Genomic DNA, 12,816 nt, shown 5'->3' with positions numbered 1-12,816 from the left:
GAGTTGAATTGTGCCCCTCCACTTGCACCGAATATGTTTAAGTCCTAACCCCAGTAATTGTGGATGTGAGCTTATTTGGAAATAGGGTCTTTCTAAATGATCAAGTTAAGATGAAATCATTTCATTGGGTCCTAATCCAATATGACCATGTCCTTACGAACAGGGGAAATTTGAAAAGGGACAGACACATACACAGGAAGACAATGTGAAGACACAGGAAGATTTCATCTACAAGCCAAGGACTTCCCAACGCAACCAAAAGTTGGGAGAAAAGAATGGAACAGATTCTCCCTCACAGCCTTCAGAAGGAACGAGGTCTGTCCACACCTTGATTTCAGACTTTGAGCACCCAGAATTGTTAAATTATAAATTTCTGTTGTTTAAGCCACCCAGTTTATTTTAATTTCTTACAGCAGCCTCTGCAAACTGTTTTATATAAATGTGCCCATTCTTATGTTAACTGTTTTAGGTTAATTAAGGAACAATATGAACCTGAAATATATAATAGCTTGTCATATCACTTAGTAAAGTGCCACAAGTAACTAGATAATTAATGAAAGATGTTGATAATGCCAGACATGAAATCTTACCAAATGAGTTGCCCTTACATTCTACAGAACCAAAGGGAAGGCTTCATGATGCCAAGAGAAGCAAAACTGGGGCTGGCTCACGGGCACACATGTGCTTAGAAGGAAGTATAATTCAGTGGAGATTGATTGGGGGAAGGGAGAGGAGGGGATGGACAAAGCCCTACCCAGCAGGTGCAGTGAACACCATCTGGGTGACGGGCACACTTACGGCTCGGACTCAAGCATTACAAGAATGATCCCTGTGACCAAAAACATTTGTACCCCTGTAATACTTTGAAATAAAAAAAATAAATTCATGTAACCTAAAATTAACCACTTTAAAGTACACAATTCCGGGCATATAATATATTCACAATGCTGTGAAATTATCACTCCTATCTAGTTCTAAAACATTTTCATCACCCTAAAAGGAAACCTCATACCCATTAAGCAGTCTCATCTTCCTCCCCTCTTTCCCCAGCTCCTGACGGCTACTAACCTGCTTTCTGTCTGTATGAATTTACCTATTCTGGATATTTCATATAAATGGAATTATACAATAAAAAACTCAAAACAAAAAATGGAATAGTTTATGCATCATTTTTCCTTGATCCTACACTCCACATGTACCATACAACTCAACGTAGCTTTTTATGACTGTTCTGAACTGGTCAGAGTCCTGGTAGAACCCACTCAAGCCAAGGAGGGATTTGTCACAGCATATTAAATGGCTTACTGAAACATTGGTAGGGCTGAAGAAATAGACTTTATGTCAAACACTTAATAACAAATCCTAAATACAACTACCCCATAGTATAGTGATCCAGGAGAATTGCTGGTCCCTCTCTAATTAGGAGGTTACCAGCTCCAGTTCCCTGTCACCCTACCATTGATAAGGAGAACGGTGACAGCTCCAGAACTGCAGAGTACCTGCTACAGCCTGCACCAGTGAAATTCACGCCACCCCTTTGGCTCTCAGCATCCACAAAGCTGCTAATGAGATGCTGAGACCTCTGGTAACACTGCCACACATTTTTGTGCTTGTTGGCAGAGAAAGCAGAAGCCACAGAAAGACAGCTTTCTGAGAAGGCATGAGATTGAACCTAAGTCACATTGAGAACCCTGGCTACAGGAGAATCTTGAAAATGGGGGGTGTAGCTGCCCATACTCTGCTATTCATCAGGGCCCATTAGAAGGGGGGTGGAATGGTGTCGAGCACCAAGCCACCATACTCACTAGATAACCTGGAAATGTTGGCTCATTATACAAATACCTTAGGTACCTGATGCAGCCTTTAGTTTAGGAATCCTTCTTCTCCATTGCCACACCCAGACTATAAACCTTCTTCCTTCCTGAAACTCTCCAGTTTTGAAACTTCTACTCTCAGAGTACACTGCCTGATAACTTTCCTTGTTGCGACAATTTATAGATGCTCCAAATTTACTTCCTTAAGTATCTTAACACCTGGATAATCACCAACTTCACTTTTCTAGTCAAAATTCTTGATGATTCAGCATCAACACAGAAGCATCTGGACCATCTCTTTTTCAGTGATTTGATCCTCAATCATATCTCAGCCATCTACTTTCAAGGGCCTGCTACTAACAATAAGTACACCCTAATTCCCATAATCTTAATTCTAAATATGTCATTCTTATTCTGCTAGCTTCTATATTTATAACTATTTCCTCAAATAGTCAAGATCAGCAATATGCCAAATCTAGAAGTACTCACATTCACTGCGGACCATCCCTTCATTCTTTCTTATGTCCTTACATCCCTAGCTATCTGTGTTGGATCCTAGGACCTATCATCATAATCGCTTTCGTGCAGATACCTTTACCTTTCTAAGCATCTTCTCTTCCCTAGCATTTCCTAAACCACTTTCCCGGCCTTATAATTTTTAATAATATCTATCATCTGTCAATTACATATCTATATATCATCTATCTATCTAGTTGCCTCTTTTCCTACTTGGCTATAATTTCCACAAGAACAAAGACACTTTTGCACACTGCTGTTGCTTCAGACTGTGGAATAGTGTCTAGTAGAAGTAAGAGCTCAAAAAATATTTACTGAGTAAATTAAAGACATAAATATCTTGTAAAAATTCTTTAGTTTAACTAGAACACTGCTGTCACATTTGAGCTGCTCTAATATTTTACTGAATAAATGAGTCATATTAAATAAGCAATCCTAAAATAAAGAAAACATCTAAAATTCTATTTGATCTACCCATTAATGGTAAATGGAAAAATCAATTTTGCAAAGTCAATGATATACAGGAAATACAAAGGTATTCTATTCTTTTTTATACATATCATACTTTGAAAATTTTCTCCTATTTTTGAACTTTTCCTCACAAAAATTCCTACTTTTTAAATGGAAATTAATTAAAGTGGCAATATAATTCTCAAGGATAAAAAGTATATGAGATAACTAATTGAATAAATTCTTACATCAGTCAATTAAAATAACTAGGTTATATTAATGTTGTGATGAAACCGATTACCTTCAAATTAATTCTATTTTCTTCAATCTGTCTTTAAAGGAGGATATTAAATGACTCAAAAATACTTGATTCGTTTTAATGGTCCCTTTCAGCAATAACAATGTAGTTCCCAAATTATTAATTGCATCAGGTAAATCAACCATGACAATCTATTAATAGGAAATGGAAAAGAAAATTAAATTAGTAAAATCTATTTTAACTGATTAGCTAATTATAGAGAGACCCACATTACATAAGCATGCAGTAGGAGAGTCTATAGAGGTACACTTACATGCATGTAACTTTGATTGTTTACAATGATGTTGCTTTCATTACTATGATGAATCATCTAGAGATCTATGATATATCAAATGGCATGAAATTGTATACTTAAAGAAATGCTAAAATCCTTGTATTACCTAACATGCTCCTAAAACCTTTAGCAGTACAAGCATACCATCAAAAAATGCTATTTAGAGCTTAGCATGATAATATTGATGATGGGTTAGTTTTAAAATGGAATTTTTTTAGTTTATATACAGTAGTTCCCCTTATCCATAGGGGATACATTTCAAGACCCTCAGTGGATTCCTGAAACCTCAGATAGTACCAAATCCTACATAAACTATGTTTTTTCCTATATGTACATATCTATAATGAAATTTAATTTATAAATTATGTACACTAAGAGATTAACAATAACTCATAATAAAATAGAACAATTATAACAACATACTAAAATCAAAATAATGTAAATATAGTCTCTCAAAAAATATCTTATTATACTCTACTCACCTTTCTTGTGATGATATGAGATGATAAAGTACCTATATGATAAGATGGAGTGAGGTCAAGGATACAGGAATTGTGACATAGTGTTGGGTTGCTATTGACCTTCTGATTGTGTGTTAGAAGGAAGATCATCTGCTTTAGGTGATCCTGGATCATCACACCATGACAATGTTGATGGTTGGATGTCTAGGAGTAGATGATGTCAATGACTAATGGGCAGGTAGTGTATACAGTGTGGATACTCTGGACAAAGGGGTGATTCATGGCCCAGGCAGGACAGAGTGGGTCAATGCAAGATTTCATCATGCTACTCTGAACAGCAGCAATTTAAAAATTATGAACTGTTTGTTTCTGGAAATTTCCATTTAATATTTTTGAACTTCAGTTAACTTCAGGCAACTAAAACCGCAGAAAGTGAAACTGTGGATAAGGGGGAGCTACAGTATACTGTAACTCTACAGGGTATGCAATAAACAAGGCAAAAGATAATTGTTCTTTCCTTCTCTTCTTCTATTCTTCCTTCCCTTTTTCCTTCCGTCCTTCAACAAATATTTATTTGTCACCTACTATGTGCCACGCACTTTGACAGGTTTGGCAGGATAGTAAATAACAAGACAGGCAAAGCAACTGAGATCTGAAAGATAGGCAGCAGTCAATAGAATAGCTGAAAAGAAAGAGTTCAGGAGGCGGGACCAGCTTTCCAGAAAGCACCCACACACATTTTTTCTGGTGGGAAAAACATGGTATATTCTAGGAGCCGGTGTGCTGGGCACAGAATGGGAGATAGTACATGTGTCAAGGGAAGAGACAGAGCAGATAGGCAAGGTTCACACCACGCAGTACCTGGTAGCCCAGGGAGGGAGTTTGGATTCTACTAGAACTGCAATGGGATGCAATTCTATTGGGCTTTTTGAGGGTGGTGAGAAGGGAGGTGGGGAGTGTCACATGATCTAAGTATTATAAAAGATAATAGCAGAAACTTCTTTCTATTCATATGTTGCCCTGTTTTGTATATAATGCTAGAGAATCACATAAAGCCAAAAATTACATTATGTTTTTTAAAAAGAGAGGTGCTAAATATTCAAAAAAGAATTACTAGATTATATCTCAATGATTAGAGTTCATGGGAAACAATGAATTCTTGACACTTTAGGAATTTAAAGAGTCACAAGAAAGAAAGTGTACTCTACTGATCACTAACAAGAGATCAAAGTGAGTTTCAAGCCTTCTGCGTACCCCAGATAACAGCACCTCATAAATGCAGCTTAGTAGAGTAACTGTGGTGAGGGGTAACTTGATATACGTATCATCCGATTGAGTGAATAGAGGTTTATTCTAACACTAAACATTAACTGTTTGTAAAAGATCCAGTATATCACAGGCATCTGCAATGTATCATCCACAGTGGTAAGTGCAGTGTATATATTCAGTAAGTGCTTAATATTATTATTTTTTAATTGAGAAACAATTTTGGATAGTAATGCCATTCGATTGGACAGAGTTTGAAATGTTTATAGACTTTTGTTAAAATTATCATACATTGTAATGTAAAAATCATTTGCTTATGTTATGAAACTAACTTACATCTAAGACTGCTCAAATAACTTTCGTATTTACTTTGATTCTCACAGAATGCTTTTCCAACTGCTTGCTGTAATTGAAACCCAGCTTTATTTAGAATCCATCATTTTCCTATGGCCCTCAGGCATGGAGACAATACTCTGTATTAATACAGTTAAGGTAATGGTAGCTACTGTAACAGATAAATCTTGAAATCTCAGTAGTGGTTTTCCTAATCAGTGGGCTTGGGGAATTTGCTCCACACACTCATTCAAGGACCCAGGCTGATGGAGGTTCTATTGTCTTTAACACATTGCTTATCGTTTGCTCAGAGAGTCAATACTCATGCGTCAGAGAATTACATGACAATTTTTTAGGCCAGGCCCAAAACTGGTGTATGCAATTTTTGCCGCTATTTCATTAGCCATAAACCTGTCACGTGGCTGATCCCAACAGAAAGGGAGGACGAGGCATACATTATAGCCATATACCCTGTAGGAAGGAAAAATAGTTTCGCTAAATAACTAACCAGTTTCTCACAGTCCCACGTGGTTCATGTACGATAGCCATAAGAGTTCGTTAGCATTATTCTGGTTAGCAAATAGTTCCTTATTCCTTAGCACTGTTACTTTTCTTAGAATTGACAACCTTCTATATCCTCATCCACGTGAGAAGTTATTGTTTTCATGTGGTCGGCCCATTCCAAAACCTATTTTTAGGTTCTGGATTTTTGTTAAAAAATTTATTTCAACATAAATGCTCTTTACCATTTACCTCTTCTGCTACTCATATTCATGGACACATGCACTGTGCTTTACATGTTATTGTCATTTGAATTATTTTACATTTTTGATACTGCATTCTTTCTCTCATCTGCATGCCTTTCAAAAATGCTACTTTTTTGGGCAGAACTATTTAATAAAGTCTTTTCTGGCCTTCCCTTCCCAAGACTGGGGGTGGTATCTATAATCTGTGTTGCCAAAGAACCCAGAGCTTAACTCTATAATGTGAAGGCTGCTAAAAAAATGAAAATTTTCCACTAATTTGAGCAAGACCTTAGTCTGAATTCCTCTACACCATACCTCTTGCTAAACTCATTAACCCATCAATTGTGCTAAACCTTGGCCATGGTCCTGCTTTCTCTACATACACTCTGTGAAAAATGGACAATTCTTACAACAAAACTGAACCTTGGCAGACCTTTAGAACTTTGAACCATCTAGTTACCTAGATGTCTTTCCCTTCTTTATCTTCCTTAAAAAACAAAACAAAACCTCGTTTATTTTTATTACCAAACTCATATTTAACCATTGTGTTAAATCTCATGCTGTCTGCAGCAAAGCTGTGGGTATGTGAATGAATGCCTCCACCTTGATTTCAAAAAAAGCCCTGGAAACCTTCAATGCCCAGTAGAGAAATGCCCAGGGAGTGGGTCCATTGCAGAATGTCCCCACTGGGTCAATGTTCAGGGGAGCCTTGGAGTGGTGCAACCCCTAAGACCTCAGACTGGTAGAGTGTGATTCCAGCACTGGAGAGCTGTGATGTGAGCTGCATCCAGCGAAACCATGTGGGTAGGGATGTTCAGAGCTTTGGGGATGAAACCATTGCCCAGAAAAGCTGAGGAAATAGGACCTCTACCTCAGTGTGTTCAGAAGGCAGGATCTCTGCCCTAGCTCCTCAGAACTGGGTTTAGTCTACATATTATTGATACATATTTTAATTTTTAGATCTACTCATATTTTAGACTTCCCCTAACATATTTGTACCTATGCTTCCAGATGAGGGTATAACCCAAAGGTTAAAATAAGGAATTATTCTCAAGGATAATTTAAATTTGCCTTTGATCAGAACCAAGGCTATGGCATAATACCAAAACTGGTGGAAAATTCAGTCAATTCTGTAAATTAGTAATGGAAAGGAAGATTAATTTTAGAAAATCCATGTCAATTATATGATCAAAATATTTTTATCTTAATTTATTTTTTGAATCATGCCATTTTCTTTGTCTGTAAGAATTGGGCTCATCAATATCTTATTTTAGTAGGTGTCAGCACTTTGTAAGTAAGGGATGGGAACAGACCAAAAATCCAGCATTGGATATCTGATGCATCATACTTTTCTCTTTCTACTGGACCTTCCCATCATGCTGCAGTTTCAACTATCCTAAAAAACATAGTATTAATCTTCTTATCTCCCACTTGCTACCATCCATTTTTCTGCTTCACGTTAGAATAATATTATTTTAAAAAGTTCTCTAATCACTGTATTTACTTTCACTCTTCCTACTCTCATTCAAACCCTCCTGATTAAAACTCACTGTGGCAAGGGTCACAAAGAACAAACCCATTCCCTAACTCAAATATATGCATAGTTTCTTCTTCACTTCCTTCTTTTGAGTTTTTGTACAAATGGAACCTTATTAGGTAAGCATTTTCTCATATCTTCTGTTCTCTGCTTTATTTTTCTCTTTAGTGCTTAATAATCATTTGATATACTATATATTTATTATATATTTCTGTTGGACTAAATGCTTATGTTCCCCCCAAATTAATGTGTTGGAACCTTAGCCCTAAATGTGATGGTTTTAGCAGGTGAGGTCTTTGGCTGGTAATTAGAATTAGGTGAGGTCATGAGGGTAGAGCCCTCATGAATGGGATTAGGGTCCTTCTAAGAGTCTGAGAGAGCTTGCTTTCTGCTTCTACCATGTGAAGACACAATCAGAAGGCACCATCTGTGAGTGAGATTCTGCTGGGCCTTTACCAGACATTAAATCTGGCACTTATTATTATTTTTTTTGATCTAATATATATTTACTCACCTTCAAAAAAAGAGAGCATGCAAATTATTTCCCAACACTCACGAAATAGCTACAAAAATTGAACATAAATCAAGTCAAAGAGAAATATCTCAAATTTCAAGAAAACCTAGCACTTTGATCTTGGACTTCCCAGCTTCCAGAACTGTGAGAAATAAATTTCTGTTATTTATAATATATCTAGTTTGTAGTAAATTTTTGTAGCATCCGGAAAGGACTAAGAATATTTATCATCATCAATCTCCCCTATTAGAATGTAAGTCCCATAAAAGAGGGTCTTTTATTTATTTTATTCACTTCATTATCCTAGTTTCTTGAATACTACCTGGCTCTTAGGAACTACTCAGTAAATTTTGTTGAATGAATTAGAGTGCACCATTGATCAAGTGAGCAAAAATTAGGGTAGTCACTATCAGTAGATGGAGTATGTTAAGCTACATCTTGAAGCAGGCAGCTCAGTTGAAGTGAACCAAGAACCCAGAGAGCAATATGGGTAACAGGAATTCAGAGGTTCAAGAAAATGAGTAGGTAAAAGCCATAGGTTTCCACCTTCCAAAAAGAATTAGATAAGGTATCAGCTTTCTACTAAAGATAATATCCATACATACATTATATATCCTAGATACAAACTTTGTTTTAAACTGGTCTGATTTGTAAGTGGAATCAAGCAAACACAGCTACTAGCAAAGTGGTGAAATAAAAGGAATTCCTGGCTGGGCACAGTGGCTTGTGCCTGTAATCCAGCTACTCAGGAGAACGAGGTGGGAAGATCACTTGAGGCTAGGAATTCAAGACCAGCCACCACCCTGGGCAACATAGAGACCCTGTCTATCTCTCTCTCTAAAAAAAAAAGGAGTTCCAGACAATGGAAGGGAATCTGCATTCCATTCAAATACTGAGTACATGTGTTCAGCCCTAAGCAACAGTGCTTTATAATCTCATCTATGACCACAAAATACAATTTAAGTTCACCAATTTATAAATAAGTAAATAAATAAACAGAAAAATAACACCAGTAATAGAAACAATCTGCAAAAATTGTCATTAAAGCATTTCCATAGCAACATCAGAATAATTATCGCTATAAACAGCAGTACAGGAAATGTGCTAAAGCCAAGCTTTATTTTTCTCAGAATCATGGGATGCAGAGCTCACCCACACAACAGAATCAGCAGCATGAACAACAGAAAATTATATTTTATGTATAAAACAGTCATTGAGCTCTCTACATTTATACATAAGCCAATAAGTACAAAAAATATATTTATGTTAACAGTTATGAAAAGAGACAATTGTGATATTTTTCAGTGTTAGTAAAATGTATCCTATTCTAATTTTGGATTATTTTTCTAAAATTAACACACTGCAGCTAGAATCTCAATTTTAGAAGAAAAAATGCAAGCCCAAATCAAACATCTTAATTTGTATCTCATTAATGAAACTATTTTCATCTCAACATTAGCAAGAACTCCTCTGTAATGAAGAAGAACACAGACTATCAGAGTCAATGTGCCAGAAGAAAAGATCAAATTGACAACTCAAACGAGAATCATCTTTATTTTTGTAGACCACATTAAACAAAGAAAATACTACCAAAATAAGAACTTCTCAATGTTAAACAAAGATTTAAGTCACAACATATCAAAATGAAGTCATCATAGATTCCTCTACCTAATCAAAAAGATATCTGAGACTATTTGCTAATATTTGATTTACTTTTTCATCATCAAGTGATGAAGCAATATCTAAGTTTTCTTGAATTTATATTTTCCTGCTATTTTCAACCTAATATTAAAGAAGTAAAACCCAATCAAATTGTCCACCATGAAGAAATAACCTTTCAGGAAGAATATAAGCTTTATATTCATCCCAGAAAGAGAGAGAGAAAGCAAGCAAAAGACTATATTTAATATATCAGGACTACTCTAGGCACTAAGAATACAATGGTGAACAAGACTATTTTCTGTTCTGTGTCAGGTGAATGTCCCTAGAAACTGTGACTCTCCAGGAGGGGATTGGCCAACTACAGCTCCCTTGGTCAAATTCCACAGACCACTTGTTTTTTCATGGTCCAGGTACTAAAAACAGTTTTTACACTTTTAAATGCTTAAAAAAGAATTTTAAAGGAATAATTCATGACTTGTGAAAATTATATAAAATTCAATTTCCAGTGTCCATAAACACAGTTTTATTGGAGCAGAGCAACAGCCACACGTCCTTTCATGCATTGTCTGTGACTGCCTTTGAGCCACAAGAGCAAAGGTGAGTAGTTGTAACATGGACCCTATAATCCCCGAAAGCCCCAAATATTAACTATCCGGCTCTTTACAGAAAATATTGCTAACCACTATAGAGTTAAGCAAAGCTTTGACAGGTAGATATTCAGAATTCAAATAAATGCAATTTTGGTATCCCGAAGATTTGGTGCTTCAAGGTAAAAAGAAAATAAAAAAAGAAGGCAGCAATCTGTCACATCAGAAGGTATATAGAGCCTAAATACAGTATCTTAAGAGCCTAAGAAACGCAAAATCCAATCAACTGATGTAACAGCCTGGGTGAGGGATGTGGGCTTTGTGAATAGACCAGGAGTATGGAACTTGTGGGCTATGAGAGCTAGAAGATCAAGTTTTTAATAATTCTTAGCATTTGGAATTTGATTTGATTTGATGTTTATTTGTACAAATTTATAGGGTATATGTGAAACTTTGTTACTTGTATATAATGTGTAGTGACCAAGTCAGTGTATTCAGGGTGCTCATCACCCAAAGCACAATACATTTTTGTTAACTATAAGTCACTCTATGCTGCTATCAAACATGAATTTATTCTTTCTATCTAACTGTATAGTCGTATCCTTTAAGCCATTTCTCTTCATCTTCCCCACTGCCCCCACAAGTTTGTAATTTTAAAAGGGCACTAATTATGGCAACTGGAATGTGCAGAAAAAACACTAGGAATGGAATGTTGGCAGTTCCTCATCTCCTGCAAGCCACAATCTCCGATTGATAAGCCAGCTCAGTCAGCTGAAAAGGATACAGTCTCCTAGTGGTAAACACTAAGATAGTAAGCCTGAATAACAAACCCAGGGGAAAATGAGAATTAAGGACAGAATAGATCAAAAAAGAACCAGATGCTATTAATATATTTGTTTAAAAGGAATCTCTGCAGATTTGGAATATTATGTACTTACAATGTTTTAGGCATTGTGCCCTTATTAGAAATAAAAATCAGACTTGTGATTCTAATTTAGAATGTATCATTGAGTAATCTATTTAGAATTGTGATTTTAAGTAGAACACCTACTATGTTTGTATGCAGTATTAAAATATTTAAGAGAACTTAGACTTTAATGGATTAGATTTATAAAAGTTTAAGGGTAAATTAAGGAATTTAGTACGATGCTATCAAATAATTTAGACCATTAAAAGGGAAATCAAATGTATTAACTATAGAAATACAGACCAAAGCATAAAAAGGTATTAATTTTTTAATTGGCAACATATACATTTAACAAAAGCTCTGTTAACATTTGTTAGAATTATGACTTGAAAATATGATTTTTAATTTGAAATTTGAAGTTTATAAATAAGAGAATTAAATAAAGAAAATACTACCAAAATAATTACCTCTTATCGTGCTTACTGCAAGATTTAGACTTATAACTTTAAACCATTGAATGTTCGTTTTTGAAATAAAAGTAGTCATCTGATAAATATGTTGTATGTGTTAAAATGCATCTCACGGATGTATGTGAAGAATAGAAATGGAGACCAAAAAAAAGTAAACATCTGAATACACATAGTAATTTTACATCTAATGTGAAAATATATATATGGTAAGTGGGTCATGTATGGAAAAGAAATATGAATTGAAATGTTGATCAGGGAGAGCTTCAACAGGAGGTGACATTTAATCAGTGATTAAAGATCTGGGGTCAAAATACTCTGGGCAGTTGGGAGAGTAGTTGGGGAGGGCCATGAAGGTGACGGTGAGGATTTGAAGGTTTTAAAAAAAATTTTTTCTAAGTACATTTAGAAAAAAAACCCTTGGAGGGTTTTAAGCATCAAAAACAGAAGATCTGATATGCATTTTTCAATGATTGGTTTGGTTGCTATGATGGGGAACAAAAATGAAAGCACAGGGGTCCTTTAAAAAGCTATTTTTATATTTCATTTAAGAGTTGATAGTGCCTTCCACTGGAAGGAGATTAGGTTATTTGAATGTATGACATCAGGTAAATGATAGAATTTGCTGAATTCCATTAGGAGTTGGTGGTTGGGAGGTGCATAAAGAAAAGGAAGAGATCAAGAGTGTATCCTAGATAATGGTGTCATTTATGGAGATTGAGGAGACTGGGAAGTAACAACTTTTGAGGATGAAAAGTCAAGACTTCTCTTTGAGGATGTCTGAGGTGCCTATTAGACATTACAGTGCAGCTATAAAGTAGCAGCTGAATACACATGTTAAGCCTCTATGGATGTCAAAGTATGAAAGATACATTTGAGCCTTATACTGTTCATCTGATTTCTTGTTCAGTTTCAATGTACTTTAAATTAGTCTATATCAATTAGGTGCTAAGCCTATAGTGC

At 35.6% G+C, this 12,816-nt stretch overlaps 1 protein-coding gene across 3 annotated transcripts in view; it reads right to left on the bottom strand.

The window, feature by feature from the left end:
- Window positions 1-12,816, bottom strand: part of PPFIA2 (PTPRF interacting protein alpha 2) — a 412,913-nt gene that overhangs the window by 209,377 nt on the left and 190,720 nt on the right. The gene's annotated exons all lie outside the window — the stretch shown is intronic.

Source organism: Lemur catta, chromosome 6, assembly GCF_020740605.2.
Source record: "Lemur catta isolate mLemCat1 chromosome 6, mLemCat1.pri, whole genome shotgun sequence".
NCBI classification, from domain to species: domain Eukaryota; kingdom Metazoa; phylum Chordata; class Mammalia; order Primates; family Lemuridae; genus Lemur; species Lemur catta.
The sequence above is the reverse complement of the archived record's forward strand: the minus strand, read 5'-3'. Positions and strand labels throughout refer to the sequence as shown.